The sequence below is a fragment of the Leptonychotes weddellii genome, chromosome 10 (assembly GCF_054177405.1).
Source record: "Leptonychotes weddellii isolate Sample4059 chromosome 10, ASM5417740v2, whole genome shotgun sequence".
NCBI lineage: Eukaryota > Metazoa > Chordata > Mammalia > Carnivora > Phocidae > Leptonychotes > Leptonychotes weddellii.
The window spans coordinates 21,896,467-21,915,024 of record NC_138378.1 but is presented as its reverse complement, the minus strand read 5'-3'; the positions used below and the strand labels follow the sequence as shown (position 1 = coordinate 21,915,024).

The following is an 18,558-nucleotide window of genomic DNA, read 5'->3' as shown; positions in this document are numbered from 1 at the left end:
TCCTCCCCATTCAAGGTTCTGTCATGCAGGGACCTGTGGGAGAGTGGGAGCAGGACCTGGCTGTTCAAGAAGACTGACATACCCTTTCGCACCGTTCCCTCCAGAGCCAAGCTCCCGAGATTCTCTCTCCTCTGCCCTCCTCTAATTCTGAAAGCACCTCCTTCTCTCAGTAAAAACAGCTTTGTCACCTCTGAGACTCTAGGCTGATTTCAAAAACAAAAGCCTGTTGAATTTGTTTGTTTGTTTGTTTGTTTGTTTGTTTGTTTGTTTGTTTTCTGGAGGTGAGAAAAGTCTTGATCTCCAGAACAAAAGGCCCTGGTCACTCTTTTGGGGTGGGAAGTGTAGAGAAAGGTAGGAATGATTCATTCTTTCACAAAGAAAAAATTGGCTGATATCACAGAAAATAAGACCATTAATTCCTCAAGCAGGTTAGCCCGTCAAACACTGAAAAACAGCCTATCTCATACCTTGTTCCCAGAGTGTGGGGCATCTCCGGGAAGAGGTAGTAGGCCAAACCGGTGGTGGAGATCCATGCTGATACCATACCAGCCACTGAGGAGTGTTTCAGGTTGGAAGTAAGCAGCAAATGGCTCTGCCATCTTCTGCTATGTCCCGGATTAACTGGGGAGGGCCGCGCTGGTACTACTAGGTTCCAATTCCTGGGAGGTGGTCTGGTTTAGGCCTTCTCATTTCCTGATCTGAGGAAAGAGTTTGAAGAACCCATGAAAGAATTACCCCAAGATCACATCTAAACCTTGAATAATGAGCTGGATAATGGAATAATAGAAGAGAGCCTCCCTGATCATTGATTTCTTTTGCATAAATTTTTATCTTAATAATTCATTTAAATATTATTATTTTGATTACTAAGATTTTGGGCACCCCCTTAAATTTTAAAGATTTTTTTATTTTTAAGTAATCTCTACACCCAGTGTGGGGCTCAAGCTCATAACCCTGAGATCAAAAGTCATGTGTTCCACCAACTGAGCCAGCCAGGCACCCCAACATCCCCTTAAATCTTATACCTTAGATGCATGTCTTGCTTATCTCACCCTAGTCTGTCCATTGACAGCTACCCCTGCCTTAGCTACCTGGAGCCCTTATAGTTCGAGGGAGGTGGGGAGTAGCCTGGGCCTAGCTGTGTGTGAGACCCTTGGTGGGACAAAACCATATCACCCTGATCTTGGGTCAGAGTTGGGGGCCCAACATCCTGGCCTAGCACTTCTCCCAGACCCTCAGCTGGACTGTATTGAGGCTACACCTGTGAGGTGCATTGAGACCTCTGGGCATCAAGCCAAGAATCCTTTGATTAATTTTTGTCATAGATGGAGAGAACTTGCTAACACACCACCACTCATCAGGGGTCACGTAAGATCACTACAGAATCTGGGTTGTTCTGATATGACTAAATCCATATTCTTTAGCATGGCCCATAATAAGACCAGCCCTTCACCATTTCATCCATGTTTCTAGCCTTATCTCTAGCCATTTTACCATGTACACTCTGTTCTCATCTCAGGGAACAATTTGGTCTGCCTGCTATTTTCCAGGCATAACAAGTACTTTCACGCCTCCACACCTTTGCTCATGCTGTTTCCTTGTCTGGAATACCCTTTTTCTTTCTGCCTGATGAATTCTTTACTTATCTTCAAGGCCCAAATCATATGCCATCTCCTCTGTAGTTTCCCCTGAATGTTCCCTTACTGAATTCCATAACACTCCTGATAAACTCTGCCCCATTTTCATGTAGCTGTTTCTTCTGTGTCTCCGTATCAGGTGGTGAATTCAAGGAAATGGCTTGAAAACTCAAAGAAGAGCCTCTTCCCCTCGTCTTCAACCTATTAGTTCATTCACCTTTGTATCTGTAGCTCTTAGTACACAGGAAGTACTTACCAAAAGTTTATTGACTATGATGAAAGCTGGAAGGTATCAGACAAAATATGGCTGTTCTTTTATTTTCACTTTCTATTTCCCCTTCTCAGAAGATTGGTTACTGGTCCCAATTTCCTCTCCTGATCATTTCTGTTCTTTCTAGCCATATGCATACCATTCCAATTCTACTTAGCTTTCCTTGGCTAGCTCTCCCAGTCCTTACACTCTACTCATTTATTCATATATTATTGTTCGGCACATATTGATTGAAGATCCGCTGCTCTGCAGGCACCATTCTAGGCACTGAAGATGCAGCAGTGAACAAGATAGATGGGATATTTTCATGGAGCTTACATTATGGTTGTATAACTCAAATCAAAACAAGTAAACACACAAGATACAGGCATACCATGGGAATATTGAAGGTTTGGTTCCAGTCTACCATGATAAATGAGTATCTCAGAGTAAGTCAAATGAATTTTTTGGTTTCAACCATAGTGTAACATAACTATACTGTAGTCTATTTGTGTGTTGTATCTAAAAAAACATGTACATACAGTAATTAAAAGACATTTTGTTGCTAAAAGAATGCTAACCATCATGTGAGCTTTCGGTTAGTCCTGATCTTTTTGCTAGTGGAGGGTCTTGCCTTGATGTTGATGGCTGCTAACTGATCAGGGTGGTGGTTCCTGAAGGTTGGGGTGATTGTGGCAGTTTCTTAAAATAAGACAACAATGAAGTTTGCCAAAATAATTGATTCTTCCTTTCACAATTTCTCTGTAGCATGCAGTGCTTTTTGATAGCATTTTACTCACAGTAGAACTTTCAAAATCAGAGTCAATCCTCTCAAACCCTGCCACTGCTTTATCAACCAAGTTCATGTGATATTCTAAGTTCTTTGTTGTCATTTCAACAATCTTCAGATCATCTTCACCAGGAGTAGTTTCCATCTCAAGTAACCTCTCTCTTTACTCATCTGTAAGAAGCAACTCCTCATCCATGTAAGTTTTATCACGGGATTGCAGCAATTCAGTCACACCTTCAGCTCCACTTCTTATTCTTTTTCTATTTCCACCACATCTGCAGTTACTTCCTCCACTGAAGTCTTGAACCCCTCAAACCCTGAGGGTTGGAGCCAACTTCTTTCAAAGCCCTGTTAATGTTGATATTGTGACCTCTTCCCATGAATCACAAATGTTCTTAATGGCATCTAAAATGGTTAATCCTTTCCAGAAGGTTATTAATTTGCCCAGATCTATCAAAGCAGAGGAATCACTATCTATAGCAGTTACAGTCTTATGAAATGTATTTTTTAAATAATAAGACTTGAAAGTCAAAATTACTCCTTGATCCATGGGCTGCAGAAGGATGCTGTGTTAGCAGGCATGAAAACAACATTAATCTTGTATATCTCCATCAGAGCTCCTGGGTGATCAGGTAGGTGCCTTGTCAATGAGCAATAATATTTTGAAAGAAATCTTTTTTCTGAGCAGTAGGTCTCAATGGTGGGCTTTAAATATTCAATAAATTGGGATGCCTGGGTGGCTCACTTGGTTAAGCGTCTGCCTTCGGCTCTCAGGTCATGATCCCAGGGTCCTGATCCCAGAGAGCTTGTGCTCTCTCGCTCTGACAAATAAATAAATAAGTAAATCTTAAAAAAAAATAAAATAAATATTCAATAAATCTTGTAAATAGATGTGCTGTCATCCAGGTTTGTTGCTCCATTCATAGAGCACAGACAGAGTAAATTTAGCATAATTGGTTTTTTTTTAAGATTTTATTTTATTTACTTGACACAGAGAGAGAGCACAAGTAGGCAGAGCAGCAGGCAGAGGGAGAAGCACGCTCCCTGCTCAGCGGGACTCGATCCCAGGACCCTGGGATCATGAGCTGAGCTGAAGGCAGATGCTTAACTGACTGAGCCACCCAGGTGTACCAATTTAGCATAATTCTTAAGGGCCCCAGGATTTTTAGAATGGTCAGTGAGCACTGGCTTCAACTTAAAGTCACCAGCTGCAGCCTCTAGCACAAAAGTCAGCCTGTCCCTTGAAGCTTTGAAGCCAGGCATTAACTTCTTCTCTCTACTATGAAAATCCTAGATGGCATCTTCTTCCAATATAAGGCCATTTCATCTAAAACCTGTTGTTTACTGTAGCCACCTTCATGAATTATCTTAGCCAGATCTTGTGGATAACTTCCTTCAGCTTCTACATCATCACTCACTGCTTCACCCTGCACTTTCATGTTATGAAGACACCTGTTTTCCTTAAACCTTTTGAACAAACCACTACTTGCTTTGAACTTTTCTTCTGCAGCTTCCTCACCTTTCTCAGCCTTCAGAGAATTGAAGAGTGTTAGAGCCTTGCTGTGGATTAGATTTTGGCTTAAGGGAATGTTGTAGTTGGTTTGATCTTCTATCCAGACCACTAAAACGGTCTCCATATCAACAATAAGGCTGCTTTGCTTTTGTATCATTTGTGTGTTCACTGAAATAGCACTTTTAATTTCCTTCAAGAACTTTTCCTTTGTACTCACAACTTGGCTGTTTGATGCAAGAGATCTAGCTTTTGGCCTATCTCAGCTTTTTTTTTTTTTAAGATTTTATTTATTTATTTGAGAGAGAGTTAAAGCAAGAGAGATCACAGAGGGAGAGGGAGAGGGAGAAGCAGACTCACCGCTGAGCTGAGAGCCAGAAGCTGGCTCGATCCCAGGACCCCAAGGTCATGACTTGAGCCTAAGGCAGATGCTTAACTGAGCCACCCAGGCACCCCCTATCTCAGCTTTTGATGTGCCTTTCTCACTAAGCTAAATCATTTCTAGCTTTTGATTTCAAGTGAGACACATGCGATTCTTCCTTCCACTTGAGCACTTAGAGGCCACTGCAGGGTTATTAATTGGCCCAATTTCCATATTGTTGTATCTCAGAGAATAGGGAGGCCTGAGGAGAGGAAAAGAGATGAGGGAACAGCCTGTTGGTGGAACAGTCAGAACACACACATTTACCAATTAAGTTGCCATCTTGTATGAGCACGGTTGGTGGCACCTCAAAACAATTACAACAGCAAAGATCACTGAACACAGATCACCATAACAAATATAATAATAATGAAAAGTTTGAAATATTGTGAGAATTACCAAAAATGTGACACAGAGTCACAAAGTAAGCAAATGCTGTTGGAAAAATGGCACCAATAAACTTGCTCAATGCAGGGTTGCCACAAATCTTCAACTTGTAAAAAATGTAATATCTGCAAAGCACAACAAAGTGAAGCACAATAAAATGGGGTATGTCTGTAATATCAAATAATGATGAGTTTTAGGAAGGAAATAATTGATATGATAGGGAGTGAAGTAGGGATCACCTGAGAGAGGTTAGTTAGGTAAGCCCTCTCTGAGGAGGAGACATTGAAATCTGGAGGACAAGAAGGAGATAACTAACAAAATATAGGAGATGCTTGAAGTATTTGCTAAATCAAAAAAAAAAAGGAGATAACTCTATGGGGATCGGCTTTAAAAAGCATTCCAAGTGGAAAGGCAAATGCATGGGTCCAGAAACAAGACCAAAAGACTAATAACTAGAAAACATTATATAAATAAACAAAATGTTACTTCTGGGTTTTTCTTAGCCTGTCACCATCCCCTCACCCCTTTCACATAAGAGTATCTTTGATCACTTCTGAGAAGTGATTAACTTCCCCTAACCTTCACCTTCCTTACCACTCAAATCACAGAATTTTCTTCCATTGACCCCCACGGAAGCTCATCCGAAGTTAATCTGACTGCAGCTGTTTTGCTAACTGAAGCACCAATTTGTGGGATTAGAATCTTTGTGTGGTTCCTTATGTCAGACAATACTTCCCTATCTTCTCCAGAAGGACTAGGTCCTGCTCTCACATCTCTAGGGAAGGTCATCTTATCAGAAGACTCAGATGGAAATCTGGGGGGAAAGTCAGTTCTCTGGACAGACACCCAAAGGTGGCTAAATTGGAGTCCACCTCTTTGAATCCCAGGAATGTCTCCCCACCCCTACAGCCATTCTGGGCACCCCTCCTCCACACTGCATGTTACCCTCCATTGGGCTTTTATGCCCAGCTGGTGAGAGAGTCCAAAAGAACTGGCATCCTCTCTTAAATGCCAGAGCAGCTACTTAAAGAGGCCAGAGGGCTTCCTGCCACCAGAGAGACATGAAATGCTCTTAGTAAGTCAGAAGCCAGAATCAAAACCATATGGTTTGCTTTGCAGTAAAGATCACAGGGCTTGAAAAACTAGAGGAAGGGGGCCCAGCCAGGGGACAAGATTTTGGGTAGAGGGGAGGCACCTACCCTAATCACAGCAGCCCTGAACTCAAAAGTATAGCCCTCCTGCCAAGGGGCCTCCTGTCCTTGAACTTCTGGCCCACTCGGACTCTCCTCAGGCCCAGACTGGTGGAAGTTCAAATAATAAAGGATGGAAGATTGGGACTACTACTGCCTAGAACATCAGGATTCCCCAAAAGCCTCCGGACCAGATGCCCCCCAAATGGAAACTATCCCTATTTGCTCTTGTCTCTAATGAACGGACATATCCCACATCTTAAAAATATTTAAGAAGCAGCTTGCTTACCATGTATCTAAATAGATTCAGGTTATCTAAGAGGGGGTCTTAGATTTTTCCAAGCTGCTCCTGAAGGAGAATCCACAAGTATTAAAAAGAAATTCATGCTAATAACCCCTTCTACAAGGGTAGACTACATGGACCCAGTGTGGCGAGCCTGGATTTGGATCTGCTTAGGACTTTAAATGTGAGGGCTGTGTTGGTTCCAGTGGTTCCTGTCCTTCCTGATACGTGAGCAGGAATTATTTATGGACAAACTGGGGAGGAGATGCTGCATGCTTGGAATTGGGGTAGCTAGCAGTGTTTTTTCCTTTGCAGACCAAGACCAGGGCACCTGAGGAAAGGTTGAATCCTAATTCTCACTGTCCCCCCACTACCTCCCTGCTCCCCATCCAACACACAGCTTCAGTGACTCCATGCAAAAAGCAGCATTTGGGCAAAGATCTATGTTCACGTCCCCATGTGCATGCAGAAGAGTTTGGGGCAGATGCCTTTGCTTTAGCGCCCAGGCTGACCTATAAATGAGAGGAACATTCCAGGCAGCCCTTTGATACAAGAAAGGGATAGACCTTCAGTGCCTTAGAATTGATAGCCTGCTCCATAAGCCTCTCCCATAATCTCTTCACCCAGGGCAGATCTGCAATATGCTGGGTCGTGGAAGAAAAAGCAGAAGCAAAAAATAAGACAAACATTGGGTTTTCCTAACTTTCTTCTATAAATATTTTCTTGGATGGGAAGGGAAACAAAAAATCTGATAAACAGGACCATTCTCCTTCTGGGTTGCTGTTGAAAGTCAGTGTTTACAAGGTTCTGGGTGATGAGTGATTTGAGGGTAGGACTTTGTCTTAAGCTTCTCAAAGTTGCAAGGTTGATCCCTTCCCTGCCTGCCGAATCTCCTGACTTGCTCCACTATATACATATTTTTTAAAGATTTTATTTATTTATTGACAGAGAGAGACAGAGCGAGAGAGGGAACACAAGCAGGGGGAGTGGGGGAGGGAGAAGCAGGCTTCCTGCCGAGCAGGGAGCCCGATGCGGGGCTCGATTCCAGGACCCTGGGATCATGACCTGAGCCGAAGGCAGACGCTTAACGACTGAGCCACCTAGGCGCCCTTGCTCCACTATATTTTAAGGTCAGAGCAGAGAACATCTCCTGAAGCCGTTAGGCTCCAAACATGCCCCTCAATACTAGCCATCAGAGACATGACTTAAAAACTTCAAACATGCACGCACGGGAGACTTAGAAAAGCTGCAGCTAAGCCTTTGTTCATCTCCTAGTATAATTTCTCATTGCCCTTCAAGGACTACACTCAGAACCCAAGGGACTGGCTATTTGGGTGAGTTCAGTGAAGGCATTGCCAGTTATATTCTGGTCAGCCACAAAAATAGGATTAAATTAAGTTTCGGACAAGCTTGCTGCAGCATATTAGACACTGCTGGGTTGGCGGGATTCTTTTGAAGTTTTTGACTAATATAAGTTGTATTTTTATTTTTATATGTTTTATATTTTCTTGTATAGACCCCATCTTATTTAAGCTTCACAATTATACTATGCTTTGGAAAAGGAAAGTATGAATAACACAATTATACAGGTGAGGAAACAGACGCAAAGAGACTAAATGACTTGCTCAAATTTATCTAGCTCTGTTACCAGAATCAGGACTAGAACATCAGTTTCCTAACTTCCTGTTTAGTACCTTTTCCATTCTGCCTTAGGAGCAAATATCCTCCGAAAAGTTGCATTAAGACAGGAGTATTTGGCAGTCATTGGACTCCTTCCTTAGTTCCCATTATAACTGTGGGGTCTTCCTTTTTCAAGGCAGAGTTCTCCTTTGCCATAATGTACTCCCCCAGGTTCATATGCTGTTCATGTGCATTGAGCCCCACCATCACGTTACATACCATTATCTCAATTCATTCCCCAGTATCTCCATTGAGGATATTTACCCACATTACTGATAAAGAAGCGGAAGCTCAGAGAAAGCAGATAAATTAGCTTAAAATCCCAAGGCTTGTAAGTGGCAGAACTGAAACCAGGTCTTCTAACATTTTGGTCCTCTTTCTGCTTTACCCTAGAAATCCAGAAACATTAGCCATAACTGGAATCAAACATAGATCTACTGCTCAAGACATGAACATGTTTGTGGCCTTTACCTGCATGAGTCATATTCTAGGGCTGGGACACCACACTGTATAGTAGAGAACCTCCAGTTCTCCAGAAGTGGCAAATACTCCTCCCACTGGGTATCCATACAGAAATATGTGAGCATGCTCACATGGCATGTGCTGCCCCACCTCCCCCTGCCAGGGATTTGGTCACAGCTACAGCATCTTGACAACCTATTTAAATAAACTTGTAGTAACAGGCAGCACAGTATCATTCTCTGGCAGGCTGAGTCTTTGAGCCTCTGCGACTTTGGAAGAGAGAATCATTAGCCGAAACATTCAAGAGCCAGGGGGTCCCAGAGAGGTATGTAATAAATTCCATCCAGATATTGGGATTGTTTTTTTCCTTTTCCTTTTTCTTTCTTTCTTTCTTTTTTTTTTTTTTTTCCCAATCACACTGAAAGAGTGAACAAGTTGTTTTCACCTTATCAAGCATGGTGGGAAGAACATCATTTCCTTTATTCTTGGGTGGGTCTGCACCAAAGGATTAAGAGGGCTAACAGAATCTAGGTAATTCAGGGTAGCATCTGAATTATCAGGGAGCACTTTGTACACATGAAGGAATTATCCAGATAGGTAAATAATATTGCACATACTTCAGCAAAATCCAATTAGAGGTCTCCAAGTACATTCCAACTTACAGCTTCCACACCATTTACCTATGGGGTAGTCAGCCTGTTTTGAAATCCTTCTAAGAAATTATGGCTGTGCAAATTGGTCCAACAAATAGCTGAATGTGTGCGTTGCTCTGTTAGAGAAGGAAGGGCAGACCTATCCATAAGTACTAAATTTTATCTCATGGCATGGTAGCTTTGTCATGCTTTATAGCTAATAACTGGGTCATTAGGTAACTCAAAAAGTCCTCTCCAGCAGTCCAGGCTCTATTGGGGTTAACTTTTGCTGTGGGGCTAAGATGAGGAAATACAGATCATCCTAAGCTACAGCCTCAGTTGACATCCTTTTCACCCCACACCTGAGCTCCTGCTCCCTGGAAGAGAAACCTGAGTAAAGACAACTGTGGCCGCAGAAAAAGGTTCTTCCTGGCAGTGGCTGCTTCTGACTTCAGGGATGTGGGGATTGAACTAAAAAGCAGTGCTGAGAGAGGACCAGGAAGTAAATGACACTGGGAAATGGGAAACAGGGAAGAAAGGACCTGACTTTCCTCCTCTGGAAAAGATGTGCTTTGCAAGGTTCACCTTTTTATCTGGACTGGTGAGTCTTAAAAGAGTTTTAGTCCTTAGACTACCTGAGCAGGACAAAAGAGTCTTACCTGTTTAGTAGATTAAATAAATAAGCCAGCAAACAAACAAAAGAAAACATTTTTGAGGTGTTTTTGCTTAAATCCTGTCAATTATTTGTAGCTCCCTTTAAACATGCTTGTTTTGGTGCTTTTAAGTTTTGATTGAAATCCACAGTGGAAATTATGTTTCAAAGGGAAAAAAGAAAAAAACATCCAACACACGTCTACGCCTTGCATTTTGACCCAGCCCACAAAACAATTGGAAGAATCTTTGCAGACCCACCAGAGATCCCTGGATTCACTTGGAGAATCATTGATCTAAAAACAACATCTTGATTTCAGAACCCTTCTTTTGACCTGGAATTATCTGTTATTGACCACAGAGAACTGCTACTGACGACTCCTGGGACAGGGCCCTGTATAGTGAGAGGTGAGCCCAGTGTGGGAAGAAGAAATCTCTTTCTCTTTCTCAACGGGTGTTTTGGTATAGTACGATATCTATGCTTAGTATATCTGTGGACTCAATTTCTTTTCCTCCTCCTCCTCCTTCCTCCTTCTCCTTCCTTCCTCCTTTTCATCTTCTTCTATTTTTTGTTTGTTTGTTTCTTCTATAGTAAAAATTTCCCAAGCCCTTGGTGCCTAGATGATTTTTGCCTGGCACATTTCACTGATTGGAGTTTCAGAATCACAGTTTCTTATTTGGGTGCAGAATTTTTCTAAATATCTAAGCACCTAAATTATTGTAAAAGCAGCTGGCCACCACCATGCCTTGTAGACAGGTAGGTGAGATGGTACCAGAGAAGAGAAGGCTTCAGGTCTCTACCCTTCACTGCGTCAGAACTCGGAGCTCTATTGAGATACATGTAGGAAAGAAGAACCTTCATGGAGGGAGCAGCCGTGTTGCAATGAGCTGAAAACATGGACAAAATAAAGAGCAAGTCCAGGGAGTAATGGAACCATACCCTGGAAGCATGAAGTTACAAATCTCCCAACCAAGCTGAGCCTTGAGAATGAAATAGTTCCTTTGGCCAAACTGCTCTGAAAATAAGGGAAAAGACTCTGACTCACATTGAAGGTAAGGAGCATGTCTGCATCTCTTCAGCTTAAACCACGGGGATCTCATTAAGGATCGGGACACTTTGGGCACAATCCTCAGCAGAAAGGCCCCATGCAAAGGTAATTACCAGGAATGGGAGGGAGGGGGCCCACTATAGCCTTTTGATTTGGTCACTCAAACATCCTGTCAGGCAGATGTAGAAAGGAGATTGACCCTTACCTCAAAAGAAGTAAATTGTAGGTTGAAGTATTTGGTTTCAGTATCTGTCAGGTTGAGGCTTTGAAAGGCAAACCTGTGGTCTAGGAAACCACATACGGAATTCTGTTGCTTTGGAGCTCTGAAAATTCAACAATATAACGAAATGTATAACCCAGATTGAGACAATTACTTTTAATTGGCTGTTTTACTGTCGAGTGCAATAACCCCCATTTTGTGTAAGTGGCCCTGGGTTAGAATGCAATCTTTCTAGAAAAAGAGCTGTTTCTAGTTCTTCAAGACTGTCTAGAGGAATTTCAAAAGTTAAAATAACTTAAAACTTGCCATCTCTTGGTTTTACCATGAATGTTTCTTTATTCCAAGCACTTCTGCATATAGGTAAGCATTCTAACAAAAGTGCCGTTACAGCCCGGCACCGGGAAGCAAAGTCAGATGTTCAGAGTTGGGCAAAAGAGGTAAAGAACCAGAGCCACAACACTAGTCCAAAAGAGAGAAGAGTTCTTATAAAAGAAAAATAGAAAATAGGAACCAAAAAGATCAGATGGGGGGTGAGGGGAAGGGCCCAGGGTGTCATCTTTGACTGAAATAAAAAAAGAATACAATTCAGAGAGGAAAATATACACAAAGAAATAGATTATGATTTGAGAGAAAACTGACTTCAGTTGGATAGGGAAGATTTATTCAGATTTTAGGGAGGAAATTGGAAAGAACTGTAAAGTTAGAGTTATCCAACTTAAATACCTGTGTAGCTGGGTCTGGGGGCCAAAGTAGTCCCTCTACCTCTTAGAGGTCTGTGTGTTGTTCATAAGCAGCTATCTTGAGGAGAAAGAAGAAAAATGGGGGCATGGGAGAGGGTGGAGAGTTCCATAAGCCCCCCTAATGGCCTCCACAAGGCAGGTTTCAGCCATAAATTGCCTGCTAGACAGCCACCAATTCTGTCTCCCTCTGTTCCTCAAAACTTTGCTTACAGATTCTTTTTTTATATTCGGGTGTTTTTAAAAAAGAATCAGCTTGAAGCAAAAGTACTACACTCAAAACATTCTAAATCACAATTTGAATCTTGTTTAAAAGATGAAAAGATAAGAAGTGTAACTCTATTCACTTGTTTAGAAATAGTCGATGCAGACGGGTGTTAAGTGTTTTACTCTTCCCTAGGTTTATTCTGTTCTCAAGTGCCATCAGACCTCATTTAATAGTCAGTAATTGGGCTTTGAGAAGGGAGAAAAGTGGTTATTTCAAGTTTTCTCCTTATGTTCTGTAGCTGCACCACTTGACATTTGCTTGCAGGGAAGTGTACGCAGTGATAACTGACTGGATATCTGCTTTAAGTCTGTTCAGCTGAAATAAATTAGGAGGCCATCCCCATCTTTGCCATCACTATAAATTAAGGACACAGAGAAAAACTCACTGGACCCTAGTGAAGGCATTCATGGCTTAGAGCCTAGCCTCAGAGTGGTCAGGTGGCCTGGCTCACAGGAGTAGCAGGTCCTGGTTCACAAAGCTCAGGAGCAGATATTAGGGGACCAGTTTTTGGTACCACATCTACCCCTAACTGACTGTGAGGCTTTAATCTAGTCATTGGCCTGCTCAGGGCTGCCATCCTCCTGAGCATCCAATGGGAAAACGTAGACTAGTTTCCTCTACTTGCAAGGATGCTTGTGGATAAGAGGACAACCAAAAGTAACTGCCTTAGCTGGGGTAGAGAGAGCTGGGTCAGAGAAAGAATGTTGTGGTAGCTGAGTTTATCATTTCATTGCTTAATTTTTAAAATCCTCATCTCCCTCTTCCCTGGGCTCCTGAATGGTCTGGAAATACTTTTATTTTCTTTCTTTTCTTTTTTTTTTTTAGAAATTTTGTGGAGTTTTTTTTTTTTAAAGATTTTATTTATTTGAGAGAGAGAGAATGAGAGACAGAGAGCATGAGAGAGAGGAGGGTCAGAGGGAGAAGCAGACTGCCTGCTGAGCAGGAAGCCCGATGTGGGACTCGATCCCGGGACTCCAGGATCATGACCTGAGCCGAAGGCAGTCGCTTAACCAACTGAGCCACCCAGGCGCCCCACTTTTATTTTCTTTTAAGTAAAGTTTTCATTGAAAATTTTTCTGTTTTTATTGAACAAAAAAGTCTCCACCATGTGAACACACTCAGGAAACCAGAACCTAGATATAGAAATAGGACATGGGGCACCCGGTGGCTCAGTTGGTTGGGCATCCGACTCTTGATTTTGGCTCAGGTTGTGGTCTCGGGGTTGTGAGACTGAGCCCCCATGTTGGGCTTGGTGCTCCTTGGTTAGCGGGGAGTCTGCTTCTCTCCTTCTGCCCCTCCCCCAGCACACACCCATGTGCACACTCTCTCCCCTTCCCTCTCTAAGATAGATGGATGAATCTTTAAAAAAATAAATAGAAATAGGACATTACCAGCACACAAAGCCCCCTTAGGTCCTGTAAGTCCCTTCCTTTCCAAGGGTAACCACTAACTGACTTCTAACACCATGTTTAAGTTTTGCTTGTTTGAGGGGCTTTATATATGTGTGTATGTACTTTTTTAATGTGTGACTTCGTTTGTTTAATATTGATTTGTAAGATTTGTTTATGTTACTTTATGTAGTCATATTTTGTTTATTCTCAATGTTGTATAGTATTTCATGAATTAATATGCCATAGTGTGTTTATCCATTTCCTTATTGGTGGATGGTTAGATTTCCAGTTGAGGACTATTATGAACAGTGCTACTAGGAACATTCTTGAACAGTTTTTTGATGAATATATGAGTACATTTCTATTGAGTTATCTAGAAGTGGAATTGCTGAGTCACAGAACATATGTTAAGTTCTGCTTTAATAGCCACTGCCAGTTTTCCAAAGTCCAAAAGCATTTTACACTCCCACCAGTCATGTCTGGGACTTCTGTTTCTTCTACATCCTCATCAACAGTTGGCATTGTCTTTTACATTTAGCCATTGTGGAATGCTTTTGTTTTTAATTTTAATTTTCTTGATGACTAACAAAGTTGAGTATCTTTTAATATTTATTGGCCATTTGGATATCTTGTTTTATGAAATATCATTCAAGTCTTGAGCCTGTTTCTTCTGTTGGATTGTCTGACATTCTTATCGGTCTATAAGAGTTCTTTAAATATTATAGATACTTGTTGTGTACATGTTGCAAATATCATTTCCCATAATGTTGTCAAGTCATATTGGGGCTTGAGGCAAAAGGAAACATCAGAAATACTGATACTTATCTTTATTTAAAATTTTGATATTTTGTTTATCATGGCAGTTTTTTGCATTAATTATGATTTTTTAAAATATTGCATTAACATCTCGCTTGTCTTGATTACTGAGTTTTGGGCATCCCCTTAAAAATTTGTGTCCAAGCCAAGTACTTCACTTGCTTCACCCTAGTCCTGGCTCTTATCCCATTCTGTGTCATGCCATACCCCAAAATTATTCCAGGTGGACAGCACTGTCAGACTATATTGTGATTAGCATGATATTTTATTTTTAAAAATTTTAGCATGATTTTTTGGAACTTAAACTTGTAAGCACCTTATACACCTTCCCTTACTTGACCATCTAATTAATACCGTTGCGGTTTTTCTTTTATAGTATCATAAAATGATATTCTTTTTTTTCTTTTTTTCTTTCATAAAACCTACAATTTGTAATCATATATTTACTTGGATGTTTAGATGTTTTACTATCCATTTCTCCCACTAAGCTGCAATGTTCCCTGAGAGCTCAAACCATGTCTGTTTTGCTTAACACTGTGAGATTCAAAATGATTTCTTCTACATGAAGTTGCATATGGTTGAATTCTAGGGTTTTGAGAACTTTTCCATCCACAGATATGAGTTTTGCCAAAAGTTGGAGGGGGAGGCTTTGCTAAAGCAGTTATGCAACCACTCAAATAAGTAAGGTAACGTATAAATAGATCAGCACAATACATGATACATGGTGAGTACTCAATACATATCAGTACATGCTGGTATTGGTGTCAGTTCTGCATCTTTTTATTTAACTCTAGTGGTTGTCTAAGTCAATTTCATTCAAATTTGTTCATCAGGGGCACTAGTTATGTTGTAGTCACTCTTTCTTGCTGTCCAGTATATAAATGTAGACTATTTTGCCAACTCATGAATAGTGGTTGTAGCATCAACAGCTGAAAACCAGCAAGTCCAATAAGGTTGAGTGTAACTGTAGTTTTCCTAGTGGAAAGAAAGATCCATAGATTCGGGCTAGAGGTTGAGAGATGAAGCACTCATTTGCTAATTCTAATTTTCAATTGCAAGTATCTTGGAATGGTTTGTTTCACTATTTTAGAGATAGGGTAACATCTAAAGTCTTCTATCAGGGCAAGTCCCCATTAAAAAAATAAGAAATTACACTAACACCAAATAAAGGGACAACTTTATAAAATGGATTAGGACCCAAGAGTTGGTGGGGAGATAAATTTAATGAGTTTCAACCAATACTTGTTGTAATGAGATAAAATGAATAATAAATAGCAGAGCACAGACAAATAATTTATGACACTTCTGCTTTTGATATATATACACCATTTTTAAAAAATCGTCTATTCATTGTGAGAAGCATGCTAACATCAGGGATGGTAACATGAAAGAATGGTCAATGGCAATTGTAAGAATTGTTGATTGAAAATTGAGAAAAAATTCTTCTTTCACAGATGTTAAAATATGATAAAAATTTGTATATTAGAATCAATAAAATAAGGCATAAATACATATAAATACTAGTCTCTGATATTTAATATATTTCTTAGTGTGGTTAGTGGCCAAAACATTTGAAAGCTAATGCTCTAGAAAATGTATTTTCTGGGCGCCTGGGTGGCTCAGTTGTTGGGTGTCTGCCTTCAGCTCAGGTCATGATCCCAGGGTCCTGAGATCGAGCCCTGCATCGGGCTTCCTGCTCAGCGGGAAGCCTGCTTCTCCCTCTCCCACTCCCCCTGCTTGTGTTCCCTCTCTCGCTGTGTCTTTCTCTGTCAAATAAATAAATAAAATAAAATCTTAAAAAAAAAAAAGAAAATGTATTTTCTGTTCCTTAGATTAGAGTTGTATGGAATATTGCAAAATCATACACATATCAGACTGTGAAATCACAGTGTCTATAAGAAATTTTTTTGTAAATTAAAACTAAAATAACATTTCTAAAATTGACACAAAAAATTACACATATATTATGAAGTTGTCAATCAAATTATAAATCAAATCAACATAAAACATTCACTGACCATGAAATGTGACAGCTAGATGAGACTGTGTACATAATACTTGGATCAGTGAAAACTTTGATCCACCAAGCATGAAGAAATTGGACAGACATGTGGATTTCTCAGAATCACAGACTCTTGGAAAAAATATATCAGATTTTTCTGTAAGGTATGTAATTCATTGCCAGTTATGTGTAAGCGGTTTTGAAAAACTTCCAATTATTAAAATTTGAAAATAATAATAATATAACCATAGAAGCTTTCAGTAAGAGTTGCTTAAGTTGTTCTAGAAACACTGCTATTTTTTGTTTCTGCAAATTCAAATGCAGAACCGAACAGGTTGATAAATTTATAAACATCATGAAAAGAGTTGTAGAGAGGAACTGGAGCCACTTGGATGCCATTTGGTTCTCGCTTGTCACATACCACTCCTCCTTTTTCTAGTTCTTGGAAAACATATTTTATTGGAACAGTGTGAGCTGGCAGCCGTGATCCACTATGCGGGATGGAGTAATTATGTTTATAAATGGTTTCTTGGTATCTGCTTTATCTTTGTTATAGTAATGCTTGATCAAGTATTCCAGATAACCAGTTAGCAAAAAAGATTTTCTCCTCAATGTTTTCATAGTTGCTTGCTTAAAGATCTCTAAACTAGCATGTAAGGAACAGACCAACAAAATGGGAGGGTTTGAAATTCGAAATCCACTGACCCCAGAGATTAACTGCAGTTTGTTATCCACCTTAAATTAGGTGCTGAGTTCATGGCCAAACCATCCCACTAATGCAGGTTTAATTGTATGGGCATGCTTTTCATGGACAAAGGCACAGCAAGACCTCTTGCTCCTGAGTTTAAATACTTGTAGGAGTACCAGCAGGCAAAATCAACTCCCCAGTCATGTAACTGGAGTTCAACATTTCCAACTGCATGTGCTAGATCAAAGCCAACGAAACAACCCTTTGCCTATCCAGCTCTTGTGATGGCAAATATATTAAAGAGCTGTTCAGTGTAAAAATGCATCCCACTGAACAGGATCATTGCAATTGAGTCTCCTTCCTTCTCAATTACTTCAAGGATATCCTCTATTCTCAATGTTTTCTTCCCCCTCTCTTGGCTTTATCATCCACACACTTTCCTCAGTGTTAAGACCATGAAGTTGAAGATGTGACTCAATAGCATAATGATCTGAAGGGAAGGCTTTGGCTTCCAGAATTTTATACCGTTTTGGTATAGGCTTAAAAAAGGATAACAGTAGAAGATATAAATTAGCAGTTAAACCATTCATTAGGACCTATTTCTTTCTCATTGGGCTCCTACGATGTCATTCTTAAGGCCTAGAATAGTCTCATCTCCTGTAATCCAAGGATGTTTTCCTAGGCCATGTCTTGTGGTTTCTTTAAGGGTGGGTACTCAGCTTCCTATCACCCTCCAGGCTCTCCCAGAACCAGCCACTGATTTTTAAAATTCCAGGTTTTAAGTCCCACTGATTGTAAGACCTTATGAAATTTGGCCCCTCCCTTTCAAAACCAAATGTTATGGGGATTTGTCTTCCCTTTGTGGGCGCTCTGGTGTGATAGTCTATTTCTCTCTTCTCCATTCCCAAGGCTCACCCCCCACACCCAGCTGATAGCGGAGGTCCATTTTGCTCCCCACCGTGTCTCTGTCCATCCTACCCTCTCAGTGTGGCCTCTTCTTTACCTTTTGTTGTAGAGTTGTTCTGCCAGTCTTCAGGTTGTTTTCTGGGTTATTTATGCTGATGTGAGTGTTACCTAGTTGTATCCATGGACCAAGATGAGCTTAGGGTCTTCTTACTCCCTCCTATCTTCCCAGCCTCCTGTAGTAAGTTTTAAAATCTAGAAGTATAAGTCCTTCAGCTTTGTTTTTCCTTCTCAAGATTATTTTGGCTATTTGAGTCCCTTGATATTCCATGTGAATTTTAGGATGATGTTTTTCTATTTCTGCCAAAACATCATTGGGTTTTTGGTAGGGCTTGCATTGAATCTGTAGATCACCTTAGGTAGTATTGACATTTTAACAATATTAAGTTTTCTAATCCATGAACATGGGATATGTTTCCATTTATTTATGTCTTCTTTAATTTCTTTCAGCAGTGTTTGTAGTTTTCATTTTTTTAAATTTAAATTCAATTAATTAACATATAGTGTATTATTAGTTTCAGAGGTAGAGTT

At 40.5% G+C, this 18,558-nt stretch overlaps 1 protein-coding gene and 1 pseudogene across 1 annotated transcript in view; one reads left to right on the top strand and one right to left on the bottom strand.

Annotated features, from left to right (window-relative positions):
- Nucleotides 1-7,196: 7,196 nt before the first annotated feature.
- Nucleotides 7,197-18,558, top strand: part of ASIP (agouti signaling protein) — a 28,568-nt gene continuing 17,206 nt past the window's right edge. The window contains exon 1 of the mRNA XM_081833000.1: nt 7,197-10,301. The gene's annotated coding sequence lies outside the window, so the exon portion shown is untranslated. The remainder of the gene's footprint in view (nt 10,302-18,558) is intronic.
- On the bottom strand, nt 16,648-18,037 carry LOC102729884 (kynureninase pseudogene; annotated as a pseudogene).